Source organism: Plectropomus leopardus, chromosome 20 (assembly GCF_026936395.1).
Source record: "Plectropomus leopardus strain MGB_pleo_1.0 chromosome 20, ASM2693639v1, whole genome shotgun sequence".
In the NCBI taxonomy this organism is placed as follows: domain Eukaryota; kingdom Metazoa; phylum Chordata; class Actinopteri; order Perciformes; family Serranidae; genus Plectropomus; species Plectropomus leopardus.
In genome coordinates this window covers 10,415,368-10,438,598 of record NC_142195.1, presented here as the reverse complement: position 1 = coordinate 10,438,598, position 23,231 = coordinate 10,415,368, and the positions used below count along the sequence as shown (strand labels likewise).

The following is a 23,231-nucleotide window of genomic DNA, read 5'->3' as shown; positions in this document are numbered from 1 at the left end:
CTCTTGTAATTTGATTTTTATTGCCAATTTTGTCTGTTCGCTTCACCTGTGATAACAGGGTAAACTCTTAGTAGTTTTATTTGTTATCAATAATTACAAACTGCAATTGCTGTTTTATGTTTCAGCCAAAGGTTAATGGCATCTGAATAAGTGGAGGATGCAGTAGATTAATTATACTATGATTGACATATCTTGGTATAGTGAAATAAAATAAAAATGATGTACAATAAAAGACACATAAACAATCACCCAAGGGGAGGGACAAGTACTTATTAAATGAAAGTGTGAAGTTGGGTGTAAGAAGTTTGGAAAAATTATAAATTGAATTGAATATTCAAACATGATTATAGCAGAATACAGAAGTAAGTCAAAAGCATTAAAAGCAGGGGTGTTAAACATATGGCTCACGGGCCAGAACTGGTCCACCAGTGGGTCCAATCTGGCCCATTCAATGACTCTGCACTCTAACACTGATGCATTTGTGAAGGCTCAGAGGTGTCAGGTTTCAGGAGCAAGTTAAACAGTGATGTTATTTCATGTATAACGCAGTTTCCGTGCTTTTTTCACTCTGACCACAGTACAGTTATCTGAAAAAACAATAAATACTTATGGCTGTCATATTCAAAGATATTGAAAAATTGTGCAAAATACTGTCAGTTGGTACAAAGAATCTGCATCAGACCACTATCCTAAAAAAAACACCGACACTGCACATAAAGTTTGAAATCTTCAAAAGTGGTAACAGTATCTATTATAGTGGAGCTAGGAGTGTCTGGTTTAAACAGCGTAAGAGGAAATACATTTTACATCTTCTCACTTTACTTTGCTTAACTGCACTATACGTCTATGTCTTTGTGCAAAGTTTCGTAAATTAATCAATGCCAACCTACCGTCATATATTACCTTAAGTAAAAGTTAACTTTCTTCCAAAAAGATGTCTGTGTGAAATGTCTTCCTGTTGCAACTTTGTATTTAAAAGCCTCTAGGCTCTAGTTTTTTTCCAAAATGGTTAAATTTTGCATTTTTTTGCCTATTGCTGAATTAATATATCACTTTTTTCTGAATTTTGCTGTACTAAATATTTGTTACAACTGTCAATTTCATGAAAACAACAGACAAAATTATAAAAAAACACACAACTGTGTTTTGTTCTGTCTTAGGTAGGGGTATCCAAAAATCTAAGGCCCATTTGTGCCTCTACCTCAGGAGTGTACAACACGTAGACAGAGATTTTTCTGGTCCTTCATTAGAAAATGCTGAGCATCGATTTGCCTAGTTAATTTCTTGCAGTCTGGTGAATTTTTATGCACCAATTTGTGCCTGAACATGTTTGATTTCGAGGGGGACGTGTCCCCTGCATCCCCCCAAAATCTACACCTATGCCTGTACTAACTGTGAAACTCTCAGTGGGTCTGTGAGATGAGCTCAACAATAATGAATGTTTTCCTTTAGGAAGAAAATAACATTATATATTTGGTTTTTTTTAAGACAGACTTTATGCAATATCTCAAAATATTATCCTTTCTATTTATGACTTTGTCTGTGTGACTGTGTAGGTCCTGTCTGCAGTGGCTGTATTTTAGCACACATTTATAGGCAAAACTTCTCCATGCAGCTGCACAGACAGAGAAACTTCCCCAAATTCTCTCCTGTCTGTGATCTTTCATGAAGCCAGTCGTTGCTTTTCAGTTCTTCTTATGCTATTAGTGGTGAATTTTTTCCACGACCGAGAAATGTTTTGTGCATGGGAACAAAGAATATTTTGCTATTTGTGGAAGTTGAGAAAGTAGGGCGTTCCAACTAAGACTTAAGAGTCAAGGATGCCTGAAACATTTCTCAGCACTTTCTGCTCCTGTGTTTGGATGTACCACTTCATATCATCATGGGAAACGAAAATTCTTTCTACTCAGAAGACATATTTCTATCCAGACTTCTTAGCATTTTCATCCAGTTCAGAGAAGCCTTTTTCACCTCCCATAAATAAATCTCTCTAATGTCTCCCTGAGAATATCAGTGTTTCCTCCTCTTTTTTTTTTTTTTTACATAAATATTCAGAGTTTAATTTGCCTCAGTGTTTGGATCCATGCAATTTTCATATCTTCCAGGTGATGCAACATGTAGACACATCAAATTCTTTGAAAAATAATGAAATTATTGCACACACAAGCGCACACGTCAAAGATCCTCTTCAACATAAATTCAACATGATCTCAAAATATCAAAAAACAAAAACAAAACTTGTCCATTCTTCAGCCTCTCTTTATACCCATTATATGAATTCAGTTCTCGATTGCCAGTGTTAGGAATGTAATATTTTAAAATATAACAATAAAGGTCCTCTGTAGTCATATTGTGGAATGCCTTTTGAAACATTAAATGCATATAGTTTGGTAATAAATGCAGTAAATTACCACAACTATTCAGTTAAGATTTTTATGCATTTGCAATTGTGACTTTTAAAGGTTATGAAACCTCACTCATGATCAAACATGATAAGTCAGCCTTGATTAAAGGGAGATGCTTTTTCTCTTAAGTCCTCCTTTAATACGTCACTGTGCAGATAAAAATCATATCAAACATTTTGTCCGAAGCTGTAAAAATAATCCTGTCCCAGCTAAAAATATCTGTTATTAGCCTCACCTCTGACTCTTACTGGTACACAAATGTTTTCCAGTATTCAGCTTGTTTATTTCCTGTGCTTCCTGACACCTGTGAAAATGTCCCTTCTTCCTGTTGTTGTTGTGTCTGCCCGGGACAGGAATTTAAAAGCAAGGATTCAAGACACTCTTGAAAAAGCTTGGAATTTATGGAGGTGACACACAACTGCAAAGGCTACGTTCTTTTGTCGAGAGACAGAGGAGGACACTTCCCATCTGCTTCATTCAATTATTATTAAAATGAAAGCTCAACATGTAAACACCCATCAACAAAGAGGCTGCCTATGAGAAATTTCAAACTTTATGCACATATAAATTAAAAAAAATGACAATGTGATATTTTAGAACTATGATCCGCTTCAAATTTTCAAGCCATCTCTTTAGTAAAAAAGTAGGAAACAAAGAGTGATTATTCATATTATTATTTTTTTGGAAGAGAACACATAATTTGCTTTAAAACTACAAAGGCTGCAGCACCAAACTTTGAATTAATGTTTTTTTTCTCTCATTCTGTTTTTTAATTACAACAAGAGTGACTTCTAAAACCAGAGCATTTATATGAATTCATGTATAGTGAAATTCAAAGGCATATAAAGGATAACGTTCCCTGAAACGGATATGAATTCACTGCAGGGATGTAAAATCCAAGGACAAGGTGACACATTCACACACACACACAAACACACACTCCCACACACACACAGTGATGCAAGCAGGTATGGGAGCAGTCTGCGTATGAGGGCCGGAGTGTTCATACGTGCTCGAGGCTCAAATGTTCCTCTGATTCCCCTGAGAACGGACAGGCCGAGGCCTCGCAACCAAACAAAGGACCCTGGAAAATAACAGGAAAGCGTTGGTGAGAAATACCCTTTATCTGACTCCCCGAACACGTCACTGCCGCCTCTGCAGAAACAAAGGTGCGTGAACATAGTAGTAAATAACACTGATTTACTGCAAATAGATGTTCTGGTATTTAGAGCTTGGCGCAGCCTCAACAGGTTGTTTATTGTAGCTGTAGAATGACAAGGCTCAATGGAGACAACACGTAAACACCGCGAACAAGGAAATTAAGTGGGGAGATTGATTACATTGATAGCAGATATCTAAACTGAGGCTTATGAAGCACTTTGACTCACACGCAGTCATGTTACTTGATTGAAAATGGGTCTCGGTCTGATTAATTTACTCTTTGTCTCCTTAAATCCAGGATTCCCCCTTCCTTTTTTTTTTTTTTTTGAAACGATTCTCAGAAACATCTCAGTAAACGTGTGGAGCCTTGACCTCAGCGACCTGACAGATCTCTGACCCCTGGAGGAATTGTCTTGTTTCTGGTCAATATGACGTAAAGAGGAACATTTCCCAGCAGTGTTTTTTTAATCACACATCAAAATTACGGAAGGTCGCAGTGTTGTAACGGTTGCCAGTCAAGAAATAAATCCATAACTGTCAGATAATATATTTGTGCAATTGTACAATTTTAGGTCTGGTTTCCTGTTTAAAGATTGGTGGAGATGCATTTTGATCAGAAGAAGGGTCTGTTTGTTATTTATGAGAGGGGCCCCCTCCCCTCTCATAAATAACAAACAGACCCTGGGGAGGCACTTCAGATCATTTTTGAGCACTGGTGAGGGAGTGTGTGAGATATATCGGCCGTAGAGATGTCTGCGTTCTCTCCAATATAATGGAACTTGACAGCACTCAGCTTGTGGTGCTCAAAGTACCAAAAAATACATTAAAAAAACTCAATAGCAATGTCTCTTTCCAGAAATTGTGACCTGGTTACTCAAGATAATCCCCAGACCTTGTTGTGAGTGATTTCATGTTGGAACTATTTTCTTTCTACCGAACTACACCCACCAACAGTGTCACTGCGCAGAGGGAAGCGTGCATCTAATACTAGCTCACCTCGCACCACCGAGCTAGCTGATGTCAGCTGAGGAGAACACCATTAATGTTTAAATCTCACGCTGTCACAAGCACAATCATCTCATCCATGAGTAGATGCCATTAAATTAATACCAGAATCATTAGATATCAAAATACACTTATTATTAAGAAGTTGAAGCAATAAACTCATCACATCACTCTGCAGGATCTCAGTACAGTAATCTGCAGTGTAGAGCTCTGTTGTGTTTGTTCGGTCGCCTGTATCATGAGCAAACGGTACCGTGCCGGATGACTATAACATCTGCACATTCCAGACATTTTTACTGAAGGTGTGAGACAGAGTCAGGTATAGCATTCATGATCTATTTAGTGAGGCGACTGATTTGAAAGTATGAACATGTACGTTTTTAAATCTTATCTTGTAATACAATTAGTATATTTGGTATCTGCTGTAAGGCTGCACAATTATTACACTTCAAATAATGTTTTTTAGGACTTGCAAAATACAAAAGTTGCATGTCTATCATTATAATATAAGAAATGTCCTTTAGTGCTGTGAAATTTGTAATACAGGGGTTTAGTCCAGAATGGGTTTTTGAAATGAATGTACAACATTTTTGTATGCTCTTTTTACTGTGACACATGGACCTCTGGTGGCTCCTTGATGGTATTGTATCATATAGTTATTTTACATTAATTTGTCATTGAGTTTGGATCCAAGTTCTGACAGATCCTTCAATAAGAGATTTTAACTGGCTTGTCTTCCTTTGGGTTTATGTCTGTCTGTCTGTCTGTCTAATATAATTTTACAGCATTGACCTGATGTTAATTATAGGCTACAGCCATAGTGCCATACGTCTTATTACAAATTATGTCTTAAATAAAAAAAAAATTAAACTTATGAATTTTAAAGAAATGTGTGTGCAGAAGTTGAAAGACAAAGAAATACTGCTCCAAATAAGTTGGAAGTTGTAATTCCAAAAGTTTTATATGTGACCACCAGAGAGCAATGTTGCATCAAGAAAAAGAAGGACATGATCTGTAGAAGACAACCATCCTCACTCAGAAAAAGACCAGCTTTATCAATCCCTGATGGACATTAGGTTATTGTAATAGTAAAGAACAGACTTTGGCAGATGTACAGATGTACAGGTTAAAAAAGACGTTTGATATTTATAGAGTCAAAATCAAAATAACTGATTTTTCAGTTCACCTCAGAGAGGAGGAGAAAGGAGGAGGGTCTATGTGTTTGTGTTGAACCTTTTAGGAGGAGCCAGACCTTCCTTGTATTTTTCTGTCTCCATTGACTTCAGGAGACAAAATGAAATAAGCAGTGAAACATTGTTGGGGCTGACTATGACCTCACAAAACAACAACACAGTGTACTCCCTCACACAGATTCTTACCAACATGAATGATGATGACCTCTCACTTCTTCTTACAGGTGCTTTCACAATATGTTTTTTTCTTTTTTCATTTTATGTATTTAGAGATTCGAGATTTGACAGTAAAGAACTGATAGGAAATGAGGGAAGAGCGAGATGGGGTGACATGCTGCGAAGGTCCCCACCCACTTAAATTGAGTTAATGGCTGGTGCCTTAAACCCCTCTGCGGCCAATAGACGCCTCAGACTTCGAAGTTTTTATTTGCCACTTAAAGTTGTGCTGATGATGGTCTCTTAAATAAAAACTGATTTGGCCATTTGGGGGCATCAGAAGCAAGCTGTAACCACTAATTGAAGTTGTTGCAGTATTTACACATCCAGGAGATATGTGGAAACATTTCTGCACCTGATATTATATATGTATATATATATATATATACACACACACATTTGGTTTGATTTCGCTGCTAAATGCTCCACAATGTTGACTTTGTGTGTATTTTGTTTGGTGCTGAGTTGGTTTTTATAGATTTTTCAATGACAGAAGATGCGCCTGCTGTGATGACAATACTATTGAGAGCGTGAAGAGTGAACCAAAACAGTGAAACTATGGGCTCTAACACCAAATCAATGAGCTGAGGGAAGCTATAAAAGGGTATAGTCAGTGATAACTATCTGTGTGTTCATCACTACAAGCGACATCCATAAGTAGTCATCTGATCCATTGTGAAAGACATTATGAAATCAAAATAGATGTCACTTATGTCTTGCACTGATTGTCAACTGTATGCCAATATCTGGCCCAATAATGAGAAAAAATATTTTTGCTTTGTATGTATTTTTAATGGTATATAAGAGTCTGTCATCTCCTGGAAAATAAAAAAAGTTACTAACTTTGTCTCTAATTAAATGCCTTCTCAAACTCACCCAAGCACTCAGAGTAAGGGTTTCTGAAGGCACCTATAATGGGACAGCATGGTTTTCACAGGAAGCACCCTAAATACGTGAAATCACATAGCACTCTAATAGCTGTTTCATGGGCACTTAAATGCCACACACTAAAACTGCAATATATTGAATATTTACCTAGAGATACAGAGCTGTAAGTACAGAGCAGCGAGGAGACAAAACTAAATACCACATACTAATGAAGCAACATCATAAGTCCTAACATTATGTAACCACAGTAGACGAGTTCTGGTGTCGTCTCAGTCCACTGAGAAAGGCTTCTTACTATCTGCTGCAGGCCTCCAAAGATTTTCATTATCTTTCCAGAAGCCACCAACTGTCCGAAACCTCTGACTGCAAGGCCATGAGAACAGCAGAGCCATTGAGAACACTGTTATTCCCAGAGGCGTCCTCTGTGAGGATTCATCCATTCTCATCTAGTGAGTTATCTCCTATCGGATAAGGTCCCCCAGAGTGTCTCATGGGAGTAGATGCAGCTCCAGTTTGTTTACAGATGGCCACTTCTCACGTCACAAGGTCACAGTGTTTCATGTTCAGCATTCCACGTCCAGCAAATATAATAAAACATGCTGAAGGATGGCTGAGGACAGATGGCTCAGAGCCTACTGTTGTTTGTTCTCAACATTTCATTTCATCTTTGTTTAATCTAATGAGGCTTTTAACAGCACCTAGAAAACTCATCTTCTGTGTGGAGATTAGGTTTTATTGAGAGGAATGGATTTTATTTCATTCTCTCTGTTGGCTATTGAATATAAATATCTTTGCACAGCTGCAAAAAAAATTCTTTTAATGACATACCATTCAATGTCATAGGAAATTTTTATTTAAGGTAATAAAACATAACAAAGAGAAATCTGGAGCTAAAAGTGTTCAACCAAGAACAGGGAATCATTACTGTGTATTAGAGCAAGCGTGCTTTACAAAGTCAGCATGGAAGCTGATTATTTTTTGGCCAAACTGCAGTTAGTGCCAGGATGGCTATTATAGGGTCCCAAGATATATCTGACAGGACTAAGGATAACAAGAAAAAAATCTTTCTTTTGAGCAAAGTTATATTTATTTTTTCTGACTTTCTTCTAATTTGTGTTTCATTCGAGTACAAAACTCAACATGATCTCATCCTGAATCGTAAAATTTTGTGGCTCAGGCCAAAGCCCATTACATTACTAAATTGATGGTGAAGCGGCCTTTATGTGTATCTTGACATGGGGTCGGTGGTTAGCATTTGGCAACAAAATCACTTGGTTATGATTAGGAAAAAGTCATGGATGTTGCTAAAAAAACACGCTTAGAGTAACACAAACGTTAAATTAACATGGGGTTGGCAGCCAGGTTTAGGCAACAAAACTACTTGGTTATAGGTAGGAAAATATTCCCAGTGTCGACAAAAAACACTCAGCTCTGACTGCTCTAAACACCGTAATCGATGTTGTTGTTTGTTTGTCTCAAACACGACTCTCCTGGATGAAAGCCCTGCTTTTGTTGCAGCCATTAACCTCCCTTTCTGCCTATGCTAAGCGCACTTTCATGTTTTTTACACTCTGTTGCTCTGAGCGCAGACGGGTTTACATTGTAGTTAGTGGAAAACTCAGTACGTCTCACACAGACACTGCGTCATTAAAGTGACACCAGGGACACTGCCCAAGCTGCGTGTTTTGATGCTCTGGGATTGAGAAAAGGCTGAAATACTGTATACTTCACATTGAACTGTTCACAAAACACAATTGTCATCATCAATTGGGATGAGGTGTTTCAGGTAAACAGCGATTTGCTTTTTGAAGGGTAAGAAGCCAAAATGTTGGGAACCACCAGTGAACCACCAATCTAGACAGATTGTGCTGTCACAAAAAGCATGTTGACCAAGGCAGCTGCAAATGTGCCATCAATGCAACATGTCCTGTACGAGCACAGGTAAACCTGCACTAGAGAACAATCTAAAAATGCTAAACTAAAGTGTAAACAGGTTATCTGATCAGAAAGTGTCCGTTTGAAGCTTTGGACACATTCTTGCGCTGCTGTTGTCTCTTTCATCAATCATTTGACTGACGCTAATCCAAATGTAAAGTTGACCTCACTTCTGCTTCACCGACAGAGCCTGCCTGCAGTTCAAACAGATCAATCGATAATGTGTTCGGCCTGACTCGACACTTGAACCTTTAACACCTCACTTACCCAAACAAGATCCTGTTTGTTGAGTTATATCACAAAACAAACACTACACTACCCCAGCTACCTTACCCCCAATTCTCATATGTACTGTACTGGATGTGAGTTTGTCAATGAACTAATTGTGACACTAATTTGATTTTGAGGAAGTAATTATTGTTGACACATCAGCCACCTCCTACATAGATTGGAATTTTCCTCCCTCATCAGTAATGAGTACATTTTCCAGGACCAGGGATGTGGCGGACACGTGCCGCGGATACATTGACTGTTTAATGGTTCTGCATGTGTCTTGTGGTGATAATACAAATTGTACCCTGAATGTTTCAGTGTTTTGTAGATAGGAAAATATATATCTTAATTCACTTTTTTTGTCTTTTATAAAACAACATAATCTCAGTCAACATAAACCTCCATCCTCTTTTTTTGTCATCTATACTGAAGTGCTTTCAAAACATTTTATCTTGTGAGCAGTTCTTTGGAAACCCCATCCTTTTAAAGATCCAGTATGTAGGATTTAGGGGCATCTATCAGCAGAAATAGTATTTAATAATAACTATGTCTTCATTTGTTTATTATCACCTGAAAATAACAATCATTGTGTTTTTATTACCTCAGAATCACCTGGGTTTTTTTTTTACACATTGGGTCCTCTTCCACAGAGTCTGCCATGTTGTTTCTATTGTAGCCAAAAACGAACATTTGTATTTTGGCTACCGTACATTCTTGGCACATCATAGCAAAGGTGTCAGTCCTACAGCCTCAACACTAGATGCCACTACATCTTACACACTAGACCTTTAACTTTTTTTTACATATGTAATTACATATAAATACTTAATTTTCATTTCAGAGCCTACACGATAACCGTTCTGTCGAGAGTAACATCTTTTTATTTAATTTTGCCTGCTCTCTTGTCATAAATCAATAGTCTGTGTCTGGTGATCGAGCAGATTGTGAGGAGTCAATACGGAGCTTTATGATGGCATGACTGAGCTCAGGAATGTAAAGTACATGTCAGATGTCCTCACTTTGCGAGAGCAGACAGTAATTTGCTGAAACAACAGTATAAAGGCTTTACCTTTGTCTCCATTTATCATACACATTCAGCATGTTTTGTTTTGTACATTACATGCCAAATGTGAAATGCTCCCATTCAGCAGGAACCACTGCAAGACTATGGAGTAGGAAATTTTTAGACCACTCCCGCGTAAACAAGATGCAATTTCCACTGGTGTGTATACAGCTGGACTTGCACCAAAGTGAGGATAGCGTCACTGAATAAATGTTTGTCGAGCTGCACGCACGCAGTCATTTGTATACGACAACTTGAAGACGCTTTAAACCTGGGAGCTTTCTGTGTTTGTGTACTGAATAGCTCTCGGATGACATATGAGAAATTCAGGATTTATATTCCACATTATGAACCGTAACAAAGTTTGGGAAATTCTTGGCTGTTAAGATTTTGAGGAGAGTTGGACACAGTGTGAGAGTTTGAAAAATGCCAGTTGCTTGTATGTAATCTGAAGAGAAAGTCAGCTGCACTGCTTGAGCACGGCTCAGTCAGAGCTCTCATCTTCAGACTTCCTAAAACATGCTCTCTCACTGACACACACACACACACACACACACACACACACACACACACACACACACACACTTTCCCCTCCCTCTCCTCCCTCCTCCTCCTCCTCTCTGTAACCAACATACACAGTCTGCTCAGACTGAGTGTGAGTGTCTCACCAGCCAGGATGACTGGAGGAGTTAAGTCTGCATAGGCTGCAGTGTTTTGGGAGAGAGAGTGTATGTGTGCATGTGGGTGTGCATGTGTCTGGGTGGACTCCCGCTGTAAGGCTGCCCCATGTGTGACTGTGCTGACCGCGACAGCCATCCTGGTCACAGCGGAGACTTTCTCAGCATGCAGATGGTGTGAGCAGTCAGGGGAAAAGTTTATAGCAGCTCATCTGAGCCTCGGCTAACTCAATCCACTCTGCACACGCTGACTTTGTTCAGGAGGGGAGCAGCAGCAGCAGCTGAGCTGGAGTACAAGTTGAGCTCAGCGCAGGATCTCTATTGATGTTGATTGATTGGCTGTCACTGGATTGGATACAGTGGGTGTGCATCACCACACGTCAGAGCTGAGGGATTCAACCAGGCTGTTTATTTGACAGGTGAGTCTGCTCTTTGTGTTTTATAATATGTTTCTGCCACTGAGGTATTGTTATATATTGGTGATTATGTGACGCCTCTACTCACTTTGGCACGTTGCGGGACTGTGAAGATGCTGTAAGTAAATGATCTGACTGCCTGATTCAATCTTAGAGGCATTGAGTGACATTTTAAGTTGTGTTGTTTCTATTTTTGCAGGTATAACTAAAGCTGAACTAAAGAAAATGCATAATGCACATTCTCGAGTGTAGGAGTACAGGACAGTTGCTATGACATTTAATGCTGATTTAGGGGATCTGTTTCCTGTAATATTTTGCATGTGTTAAAGTACATGCAGCAAATATTATCCCAGACCTCCAGCAGAGAAGGTCAGCAACTGCCTCCAATTTACTGAACAATGACTGTGTTTTTGTTTTTGGTGACTGATTATTTTGGGGATGGGTGGGTGAGGAGTTTGTGTTTTTTTTAACTTCCAGAATTACTCGTTTTGTGATGGATTTGATCACTGGCTAAATGGTTCATTCATGTGATGTATTTCCACTGTGTTTAACTAGTGACACAACTCATTCAGCTGCCACCAGCAGTAAGCGACATCGAAATGTTTGCACAACTTTCAGTTATATATTTAGATGTGTCACACATGAGTGGGCCACAGTGGAATCAGTGAAACACATTTTAAAAATTGCTTAATGCAACATTATCTAGAGCATATTACCTACAATGTCTGCTTGTAACCAATGACTGCTGAAAGCATACATTTCTCTACTTTTAGTCATGTAATTAAAATTCAACTCTCACTAATTCTGGTGCAGACATACAGATGGCGAAACCGTTGCATGTGCCATCCAAAACACTGACCCCCTGTCTGGCTGTCAGCTGGCCAAAAAGAGAAGGAAACTCAATTATGTCTGGATTAATAGCGCCAGTTCTGCCACATGTACAAGGATGACGCTGAGTGCAGTTACTTGCATATCCACGATGGAAAAAGGACGCAGAAAAGATGAGGAAAGATTTCAAATGATAAGAGTGAGGAGGAAAGGAAAAAGGAGGGCTGGTGTTGATAATACAGTAGAGAGGACAGACAAGAGGTCTCTGCAACTTGTTCCCCCCACCTGCTAATGGAAAAGGAAGATGTGAAATCAAACAAGGCATGGGCTGAGGTAAAAGGAGGGGAGATATGATGACCCCCGTGTGCCAGGAATGTCTGCAGTGCACAAGCTGTGGTGCTGGAAAGCCCAGGGATCAGGTTCCCTGTGTCAGCTGCTGTACGCGACTGTTCCCAGGTCTAACTCTGTGATATCTGGCTATTGAGAGAGAGAGGGATGGAGGCATGGACTGAAACTGCAGCAAAACTGGAGACAAGATTAAATTATTGAGAATTCATAGGTATAAGGAAAATTTTAGGAAATACTCTTATTGGCTTTCTGACAGATAGATGATAAGACTGATAACACTCATTTTTGCCAGTTAAATATAAGCAGGTGGTTAGCGTAGCATAAAGACTGGGCATTAGAAAACAGCAAGCCTTTGGCATAACAAAATCTGTCAGCCAGCACCTCAAATGCTCACCAATTAGCATTTTTACTATAATTTGTTCAAACCGTACAAAAACTGACGTGCAAAAAAACAACAACAGTTCAGCATTATTATTTCTTTGCTAGGCCATGGATGTATAAAGAGAACTGGATACCGTGATGAAAGCAGAGCCTCTTTTATTCCAAGGAAAGTTGCTCAATAGTGCTTAAAGCCCAAAAAAGTTTGACTTCCAGGGTATAAAATTACCCGGATCTTCTGCATTGTTGGTCCCATAGAGCAAGTGATCAAGAGACTTAAGCCAGACGAGCAGCTAACTTCTGGACGTCTCTTCCACAATGAGAAAAGTCTTTTGGGGAAAAAGTTTTTGGGCCCAATGACGTGACGTTGTAATTCAACAGTTGGCCACTATGTCAAATTTTCTTCAAAGCCTAATGGTGTTCCTGAGGGAAACATGAACTTCCTGGAGTCTCCAGTAGGTGCTTGGCAACTGCGGGGAGGCAGTCGACAGTCGAACAGATAAATCCCAGCAAAACAATTATTGATCTTTTGACGCTTTTACAGTTTTTGTATGAATTAAACATGAATGTTATTGAGCTTAAGAGGAGTTGATAGCTGGATTTTGTTACTGCTGGACAGAGCCAGGGAAGCTATTTCCCTCCGTTTTCTCTCTTTATGCTAAGCTAAGCTAACTGGCTGCTCACAGTTGTATCAAATTACAGCCTGTTCCCCTTCCCCAACTCCACAAATCGCTACCACCACTTGGGTAGTGATTTTAGCATCAGACACCCAGCCAGATGGCACCGTCTGGGCTCACATTGTAACACGGCCCGACAGCACCTTTTGCACCAGTCTGATATGCCAGTGACGATGTAAAACAAGAAGCTGGAAAATCACTATAGGAAGGGAGGGGAGATGGACTGATCCAACAGACCTAGACTTTGACCCGGAAGCCCACTGTTCGCTTCCTATATGAATGTTGCGCCAAACCATGATGTTTTTTCTAAGCCTAACCACATGCTTGTGCTCGCAAGTAAATAAAAGTAAATACGAGGCATTTTACTGACCTAGTAAGATTCCAACAAGCATAAACTGTACATTTCCTGTGAAAATGGAAATGTGTCTTAAAAAGACACTATGTATTTAAAAGGCTTATATTAACATGCCATCCTGGAACGCCAACAACAGACACAGGAGGATACCCAGTGTGTCATATGTAGACGTGAACGACACCGACCAAGTGGCGATATCTGATGAGTTGGGATGAGACATTAAAGTGGTCTCAATCTTCTCATCTAACTTTCAGCCTGAGCGAGAACAAAATGTCAAACTTCTCCTTCAACATCTGTTAAATTACCTTGACACGGGCTAGTTCACCCAGAGAATCAAGGTGACATTTATGAAGGTTAAAATGCAGAGTCAGCTTTCCTCAAACTGCAACGGCAAATAACATCTCTGGGGAAAATGACTATGATCACCCCTGAGATTTTCAATTCGCCCTCTAACTTTGTGACCGTAGCATCTTGTATCTTATTTCCTTGTATTCACATTACTGCATCATACAAAAGATAGACACATAAACAGTATCATTCGCTGAGTTCTAACAGTGTGTCAAACACATAGAATGAGTCAATGTGAAGTCTTCACCCTCGCTCCTTTCACAGAGCCGCTGCTCACTTTCCCAGACATACTGTGACACATGGCGTGGAGGAAAATAGAGAGGGAGGGGTGGCGATGCGAGTGATGGGGTAGCGGGTGTATCATACCAAAAGGGCTGCATTGTAGACTGTGAAGGGGGCCACATATGGCGTCTAAATTGGTGTGTAGACAAAATAGACACTGACTCATCATGTTGATTCATACATGAAAGCCGGGGAGTTTATTGGCGTTTTAGCAGCGGGAGCAAAAAGAAAATTTATCTCCGAGAACCGATCCTTCTGTGTTTGTGATACATTATATGGTCCAGCCTCACCTCCCTTCCTCACTTCCCCGCTTTCATCCATCCACCTTTCTCTCTGTGACTCACAGTTGTGTGGGTTGTGACTGATCATGGACTACCGCTTACTGAAGGATCGCTTCTCAGATCGCGACCTCACTTTGACCCCCTTCAGCATTAAATCAGGATAGACCTGGACTCTGTGTGCTGGATGGAGCAATGGATCAGGGTTTTTTTCCACGTGTGTGAGTACTTCCATCTGTGACTGCTCTAAAGCCCTCCCTCTTTCACATCCCATCCAACGATTAGCACACCAGCAGCACAGCAAGAAACATGCCCTCCACTCACCTCTGCGACTTTTCAGCAGGAGTCTAACAGAAACAGACTGCTCTCGAGGTAGCAGCTTTGGAAGCGGAGGTTATATTTGTCTTTAACACATGTGGGTCATAGAGGCCCTACTGTGCAGACTTTGAGGGGGAAGGTTGCTCAGGGGTATTTAAAGGGCTGACAGCACTGACTGGCAATTACAAGTTCATGTTTCCTCTTTTGCTTGTTTTTTGCTGTTACTGTGCACATAAACAAACAAACGCCAATCACTCTTTCTATTATGTGAAAGTAGACTATCGCATGAGCTGGTTTTGATGTGGATAACCTTCGGAGAGATGGTTGCTAACGAAACACAGACAGAGTTTATGTCATTGCCAGGTGGATTTAATCAGCTGTCAAACATGCTGACTTGCACACGCTATGCAGTGGGCACATCCCGCTGGTCCACCAATCACATCTTACTGGTAACTTCATATACTTGGGGAAAAATCAGCCCACTCTCAAGAAGAAAATGTTGGCATTGTACGTTCTGCAAACCACAGACATGTAAGATTTTTTTACACTTCATAGGTATTAAATCGACGTTTCTAAAGTGATACATGTGTATGAGATGAGCAAGAATGTATGATGATGGATGGTGTGAGACTTAGTCAAGACAGCTGCCAAGCCAAGCAGCAAACCACTGTTCGAGACCAGCCATGTTTTTTCCAGTTGTGGTTTTTAGGGTTAGGGTCATATTGAATACAGTCAAAGTATCGCAGCTTGTTCTACGTGTGATAGATAAAATGACTACATCGCAAACATCAATTATAAATTGTCACGTCGTTTTTATAAGCCATCAGTGTTTTGGTTCTCTTGTTCTCCTCTGTGGCTCTCTGACAAACACACACAAAGCAGGGCTTTTGCAGAGCTCCAGGCCGTGATAATTTAGTTTTATTTTGTGACAATGGAGCACTACTGCGATTTGCAAATACTATTAATACATGAACTAGAGAGCTGTTACTTTGTCTTCAGCTTACAGAGAACAAATCAACAAAGTTAACAGTGCTGCGGTGACAGTCTAGCTTAATGAGGGGTAGTAGCGGTAGTGTGAGCAGGTGAGGCATGTGTTTGTATTTGCTCCGATCCCAACTATTTAGTAACATATTGCAACCACGGAGCACGAGTGGGAAACATTAGTAATATTTGAACTTGAGAGATGCTAATTTGTTGCCTGCTCACAGTGAATAAATCCTCACGGTTAAAGATGCTGTGTTATCTGTTTACCTGTCTGCTAACATCCAACTGCTGACCGGAAGCTCCGAGTCCACAGCAAAAACGTCAACACTTCAGGCCTGAGACGAGCCGGGTCCTTCAAAATAAAAGCACCATGGGTCCCACTTTGACTAATTTGTTTATAACAATACTTTTTTCTTTATAAAAGCACTTTATTTAACTTCCATATTAATGTTTTTTATTAAATGTTGTTATAACAATAGTGTATATGATAGTAGCTGCTTAATTTAATTTTATTGTAACAGCAGCTCATTTAATAATTTTGTATTATAATGGTTAACATTAGTTTTCAGGACAATTAAAAATATCCAGATATATTTTGTGTATTTCAATATAGAATTAAAATATTGTGATTTTAATTTAAAGCCATATCACCAAGCCATACAACTAGGTATCTATAAGGGGTGTTGGCATTGTTCCAGTGGTGGATGCAGCAACAAAAACCTGGTATTTGTAAAGCGATGTTTGCACTTTCCCAGTGGTGGCTGACAAAAACTGACAATTTTTAAGGTGATGTTGGCAAATTTCCAGGGGTGGTTGTTGCGACACTATTGGGTATTGACATATTCTTTTTTTTTTTAAACCAAAACAAAGGTTTTTTTTTGTGCCTAAACCTAACCACACCTTAACCAAAGTGTTGAAAACTGAAACACAAACAAATATTTTAACATTTTTGCTACATATAAAATGTATAAATGTAACATAGCGATGGTTGCAGAACGTCTAATGCCAACATTTATTCTGGTGTTTGGTTTGGTAAAGGGACATTATGTAATAAAGCTGATTTTTCAGAAACAGAAATAGTTAATCTGTTGATTAATGTGCAGAAATACAGACACATAGAAGATACAATTCTAGTTATCAAGAAAGATTTATTATCATTATTATTTTTTTAAATCTGACCTAATGGGACTAAATGGTACCATTGTTTTAATCCTCCACATTGACTTTTCTGCTTAACGCACTGTTGACCTTTGCATCATCCGAAGAAAAGTTGGCACTGGCTTTACTGGCAGGCACGGGGGCCACTGTGGAGTACAGCAGCTGCTGAAAATGCAAAAACTGAGGACTGAAGACAGACAGATGGCAATGGCACTGTCTGCCACATGTTAAAGCACACAAATAAATGTCTGTTATTCATCAGTGAATCATTAATGCTTCAGGCTGAAGGTTATTTGCATCACTGTGGTCATTGATAACCTTTAATATGAACACAAATGGCACATTAATACTGAGTTTTCATCAACATGTATTAAAAATTTGATTTATTATAGGCTATAAAGTCCTTGGCAACTCTATAACAGACCTTCAGAACAGCTATCATCTATGCAACATGGCACAGGCAACTTTAGCCTCAGTCTTTTAAAATCATGTATACAGGCATCAAGGGCAAATTTATGACCCCTATAAAGATACAATAGTAAAATAAATTAAAACAAGCATACTGGAAACATTGTGTAACCATTTAGAGATTTTTCAACCAACTCATGGAGTTAATGTTAAGTTAATAAGCTAGCTAGCTATGTTTATGATATCTGACAGCACAAGTTGTACTTTCAGCCGAAGAATGAACTGTCTGAAAGGACACATTGTTTCAAAGATCACCCAAGATGTGGCACACGATGTCTGTAAAATGCACTTAGCACATTCTTTTCGGCCTGCAATGCTTTATAGCAACCACAGGATGGGACAAATAGTGGATCTAAGTTTGTGAAATGCTCTTTTCCCTCAACAGAGTGCTCCCTTGCGGCTGTTGCGACCGGCCACTTCCTGTGCTTCCAGAAAATTTCCTGCCACTGTCCTTACCCGATAACCAACATTTTTGGCATTTTGGGTAACAGTCTGTAAAGTCCTAATTACTGGAATTGAATGCTCTTTTTTTACAGCCTAAAATATATGATTTGGGTAACTCTGTTGTATTTTTACCCCCCAAAAACTCTTCCCTAGCACAACTTTAATTTCCCAAAGGATGAGCCAGACTCAATATCCTACCCTCCAAAGCAGCTCATTTCAAACAAAGACGTGTCAAACAGCAGTTCAAGCTTTCTGTGTGCTGTTAGCTTCAGTACTTTCCCATATGGGGAACAAACAGTCTGTGCAAGCACTGAAAACTAGCAACCTCCTAATGCTGTGAAAGGAGTCCTGTGTGCAGGAGGGTCTGCAGTGTCACATTTCAGAGATTTTACAATCTCATCAAACTTTCTTTGTTGTTTAGACCCCTAGATATCCATATTTCAACTGTGTATGGGTGTAATGTTATTCATATCCAACATATGGTACTCCTGACATTTACACATGAAGAAAATATAAAGCATTTATCATGCACAGGCTCATCATCACAAGTATCAGTTTATATCAAATGATTGTGTCCCAGGAAACAATAGAAAATGATTCATTGTACAATTCAGTGCCTTCTTGGCTGCTCTGAGAACAGCTTTCATCACTAAAGACACGTCCAGTAGCTGTATTTTATTATTTCACTGACAGACGCATATTTTCAAACCAACAACAAGGCGTCCCTGATCCTGAGATGGCCTGGCTCAGCATCCATTTTACTGATGGACACAGACAGACAGAGAATATTAAAACCTTCAGTGCCAAAATGAAGATAAACACTAATGGTGGTTTGGAAGATTTGTACCCCTCATAGAAAATTCAGACCACCCCTCCATTTTTTATTTTAGTTGTGGAATCTTTTTTTATTTTGACCGCCACAGAGTCGCAAATAAATTGCATCCTGCTAAGAAATTACAGTGCAAGCCACAAAACCTCAGGAGGCTGATTCGTGACTATCGCTGTGGTGTCCTTTCAAGTGTTTGTGGTGTGTCTAAGTGCATGTGTGTGTGTGGTGGTCTGTGCTTTATACTGAGCTGTTTTTTTTATAGTGAAGGTCAGTGTGGCTCTTCCCACTGACTGTTTAGTATGGTCAAAGTTCTCATCCGTACTGTGAGAAAATTCTGGCATATCCTTATACTCGAGACGAAATCAAGTGTTACCAAACATGAGCAGATGGTAACGTACAGCGTTTATTGCCTCTTTGGAAGTAAAACACTCCATCATACTGCCACAGTCATTAGTCTAGAGATCTCTCTTGATGTCATCATCAAATGTGAAAAAGAAAATTAGGCCAATGTCAATCTTAACTTGTACTTTTTGTGCCACAAAATCAGTTCCCCTCAAGCAATTTTGAGTAACAGTTAAAACATTTTTCTTAAACAAGGAACGATAGCAGCTCTGAAATCATTCATTTGCCTTTTAAACGAGTGGTGTTTCTTTTTTTAGGTGTTCTTTTTTCAACCTTGTTGGCATTATGTGGAAATAATACATATCTAGTTCCGCTGCTTATTTTTGAGACTGAGGCACTACGGCCACACACAAAGATGCAGTACAGACACACCTGCACAGACAGGTGTTTTACAGGGACACAGAATACACCACTGGGAGGCTGTTTGCTGAATGGACAAAACAGTCAGGTAGTGATGTGCTCTTGCAGAGACTTTGCAGTTTGCATCATAAATGTGCTTACAACCACATATGCCATCATTAGTGGCTGCAAAAAGAATGGGCACATATAAAATCCAGGTTTGAAAACCAGGTCAACTCCAATGCCTTTAGCCCTTGTTGGGTTATTGTGTCACAAAAATCTGCAATATCACATGGGAAATATTTCTTAGTCTCTTGCGGGATAACAAGATATGTCTGACATGTACTTGAACTACAGTGTAGTTATAAATACTTTTATTATGGCCCTTGTCAGGTGGTGAGGGTGAAAGGGACTGGGCTTGTGGGATCTTAATTTAATTAAATTTAATTATGACTACTATCATCATTATTATTATTATTATTATTATTATTATTATTATTATTATTATTATTATTATTATTATTATTATTATTTGTAGTAGTAGTTTTTATTGTATGCTGACAAAAAAAATTATGTGTTTTCTCCTTCAGATTGCATTTTGTATGAGAAATTTCAATAAATAAACTGTTTAAAAAAATCAGCTTTATTAACCCAAATAAATGTATTTGCTTTCCTAGCTAGGTCATTGGCCTGGTGAAGTACCCAATGTTATGATTTATTTTAAAATATGCACCAACCACCATCCACCTCAAGATGACAAAGTCAGCTCATATACTATGTCACTTTAGAAACGTTAAAACAATATGAGTGCAACCTAACATATTTGTGCTTTGCAGAAATGTACAAAAACAACATTTTCTTCTGGTTACTGGGCTGAATAGCACTAAAGACAAAGTCAGGGGACCATGAATATCTGTACAAACTTCAATGTTTAATGTTGTTGGTGGACTGACCACCGCACACTAGTGCATGGGCTCTTCCAGTGCCTACTTAAAAACTGCTTATTCCACCAGAGTTCATCTCCATATTGTTCATAAAATATAAAACTCATTACTTTATGGCTATTGTTAACGCATCATTTCCCCATGACTCTGTTGGATATGTCTGCTTGAACCCACAAACTGGCTTTTAGCAGGGACATAAAAATTAAAATGAGTAACTTTCTAAAGGCTATAATTCATCATGCCATCCCTGCATGAGGCCAAAGAACCACTAACTTTTCCACTAATTTTATTCCATTTGTCTGCTGATTTATAGATTTAGTAATGATTATGCCTTCCATCCCTGCATGGGAATTTATTACCACTGGACCAGACTACAGTGTAATGTAAATTTTAAATAGTGTTTCTACTCTCAGCTAGCTTGGAGTTACTCACATTAGGAAACAACTGAGTTATTTACCATTTCACGTCCTAGCAGCACAGGTCTGTCCCTGCAGTGCTGTTAACTAGGCTCTGTGCAGGAGGCATGAAATTGTAAAGGGGCTGTGGCACCAGACTGGCAACACAGCAGGTGACTCCATCAACAGATGGGTGTATTAACCCTAGACTGTGATTTATGCTGTGTGTGTGTGTGTGTGTGTGTGTGTGTGTGTGTGTGTGTGTCTCTGAGACTGTATAATCTAAAAGAATAAAGTGATAAAGTGTGTAACAACCAGCAGGGAGACAGGGTTAATTCCCTTTAATTTCCACAATATGAAGAATTTTCCCTTGAATGAACTCAGCCCAGATGATAGCTTTCACTGCTGTTGAAATATTAGCACCAAACACTTTTTTTCCCCACATAAATCCAGCATGAAAATGGAGCAAGAGATGGACAAAAGATAATATCATGGCCACCACAATGCAAAACAAGCAAAAAAAAACAACATTTTTTTTCCTTATAGGAATGCAGAGAAGTGAGCATGTTTGTGCATGCACATGCACAGAGGACACGCTTATTTGGATGCATGAAACCAGAAAAAGTTCTGAAATCACCACAGCAGCCCTGCTGCACTTGCTGCACTGCTGGGCTGCATCTGGTCCTCATCTGGACCTGTGGGCTGTTTGGACTTCCACCAAGGAAAGCTCAGCCGGAGCCACTGATAACATGGCACTGCTTTAAGCTGACAGCAGCAGTCTGTAGCAGTGGTGTCACTGAATGATGCAGAGGTTTAAACCATCTATTATGGAAACAATATGTGTGGAGTGATTTAATCCACGTGCAGTTTTGTTCATAAGTGTACACATGTATGTGCTATATGTGTTGACGTGTGTGAGGGCTTAAGGTCCAGCTAATGATATCTGTCACATTCGTCTGTATACAAGTGCGTGACCATATTGTAACTTTGGAAAAGCAGGGGCACCACCCTCTTCTTCAGAAGGTCAAGGTTTACCTCCCTGACAGTGCTTTCCCTGCTGACATGCCTTTGATCAAGACAAAGAATTACTACTAGAGGCACTGCTGTTTAAGTGAGATTGACCTTTGACTCTGTTGTAGGGAGGGGTATGCAAAGACTTTACATGTGGAGGCTCAATGGGGAAAAACATTTTTTTTTAAGTAATCTATGACTTCAATTAATCTGGCAGTGCTGTAAATCAGTTATTGAAATAATAGATATATTGAAGCCATCTTGTGCTGTATGTTTGACTTTTTAGGCCTATTGTTTCACAACAGGTCAACACAGTATGCGGGTTTCCAGTACAGAGTTGCACAAAACCTAAGCAATAAATATCAAAATGTCAACACAATTTCAAGATGACTGCGTTTCCACGCGACTTCTCCACGCGTGATAACATTTCAAGTAACATGGCGATGGGTGTTCAAAATATTAACAACTTTATTTCTGTTGCAGCCACCATAGTAGTCGTTGTTATTTCCAATCGAAGGTGACGTAGGTGCGTTATGTGAGCGATAATGGGAAGGCAAGCCCCTTATACATGGGAGCGGCCACATATGAGGGATTTCTGGGAGGTGATAGTCCATGATATCACAGAAGAGTATTAGGAATTAAAAACTTCTGGATGATCCACTCAACTTTTGAAGAGTAATGCAATGCAATAACACCTCTTGTAGTGCCTGCTGCATCATGCCAAAGGGAGCTAGCTACTCTACTCTTCTACTGAGAAGCACATAGCCTCATGCAACCTATAAAAGGGAAAAAAGTGTTTCCATTGCAGTTTTGAAAAATATGGCTTTTTCCAATCACCTGAAATACCACCTCGTGCGAGCATAAAAACCTTTTTTCTTCATAAATGGGAGTTGTTTTATTTTTAAACTGATGTGTTTCCATTAGGTGTATTTTAAATTTGTAATTTTAATTTGCACAGTTTCAGTGTTAATTGTGTGATAGTCTTGTGTTAGTCATCTAACTTTAACTGAGACTTTAGGGCGCTTTCATACTTGAACTGTCTTGCCATTTTAACTTGACTTTTAACCGAGCGTATAGTCCAGTTCATCTGGGCTGGTGTGACAGCTCATATGTACTCTGATGCAGACCAAACAACCAAACTCTGTTTGCCTCCATGAGAGCTCAGTTCACTTTAGGGGTTTTATCACGTCTGCCTTGTTTTTTTTTTGGTTGA

General features: G+C 39.3%; 1 protein-coding gene across 3 annotated transcripts in view; it reads left to right on the top strand.

Annotated features, from left to right (window-relative positions):
* The first annotated feature begins 10,784 nt into the window (after nt 1-10,784).
* Nucleotides 10,785-23,231, top strand: part of arhgap24 (Rho GTPase activating protein 24) — a 94,859-nt gene continuing 82,412 nt past the window's right edge. For 2 of the 3 annotated variants that reach the window (XM_088071286.1, XM_042509460.2), the window contains exon 1: nt 10,785-11,235. The gene's annotated coding sequence lies outside the window, so the exon portion shown is untranslated. Of the gene's footprint in view, nt 11,236-11,292; nt 11,351-23,231 lie in introns of those variants that run through there. The other variant, XM_088071287.1, reaches the window with a different exon arrangement.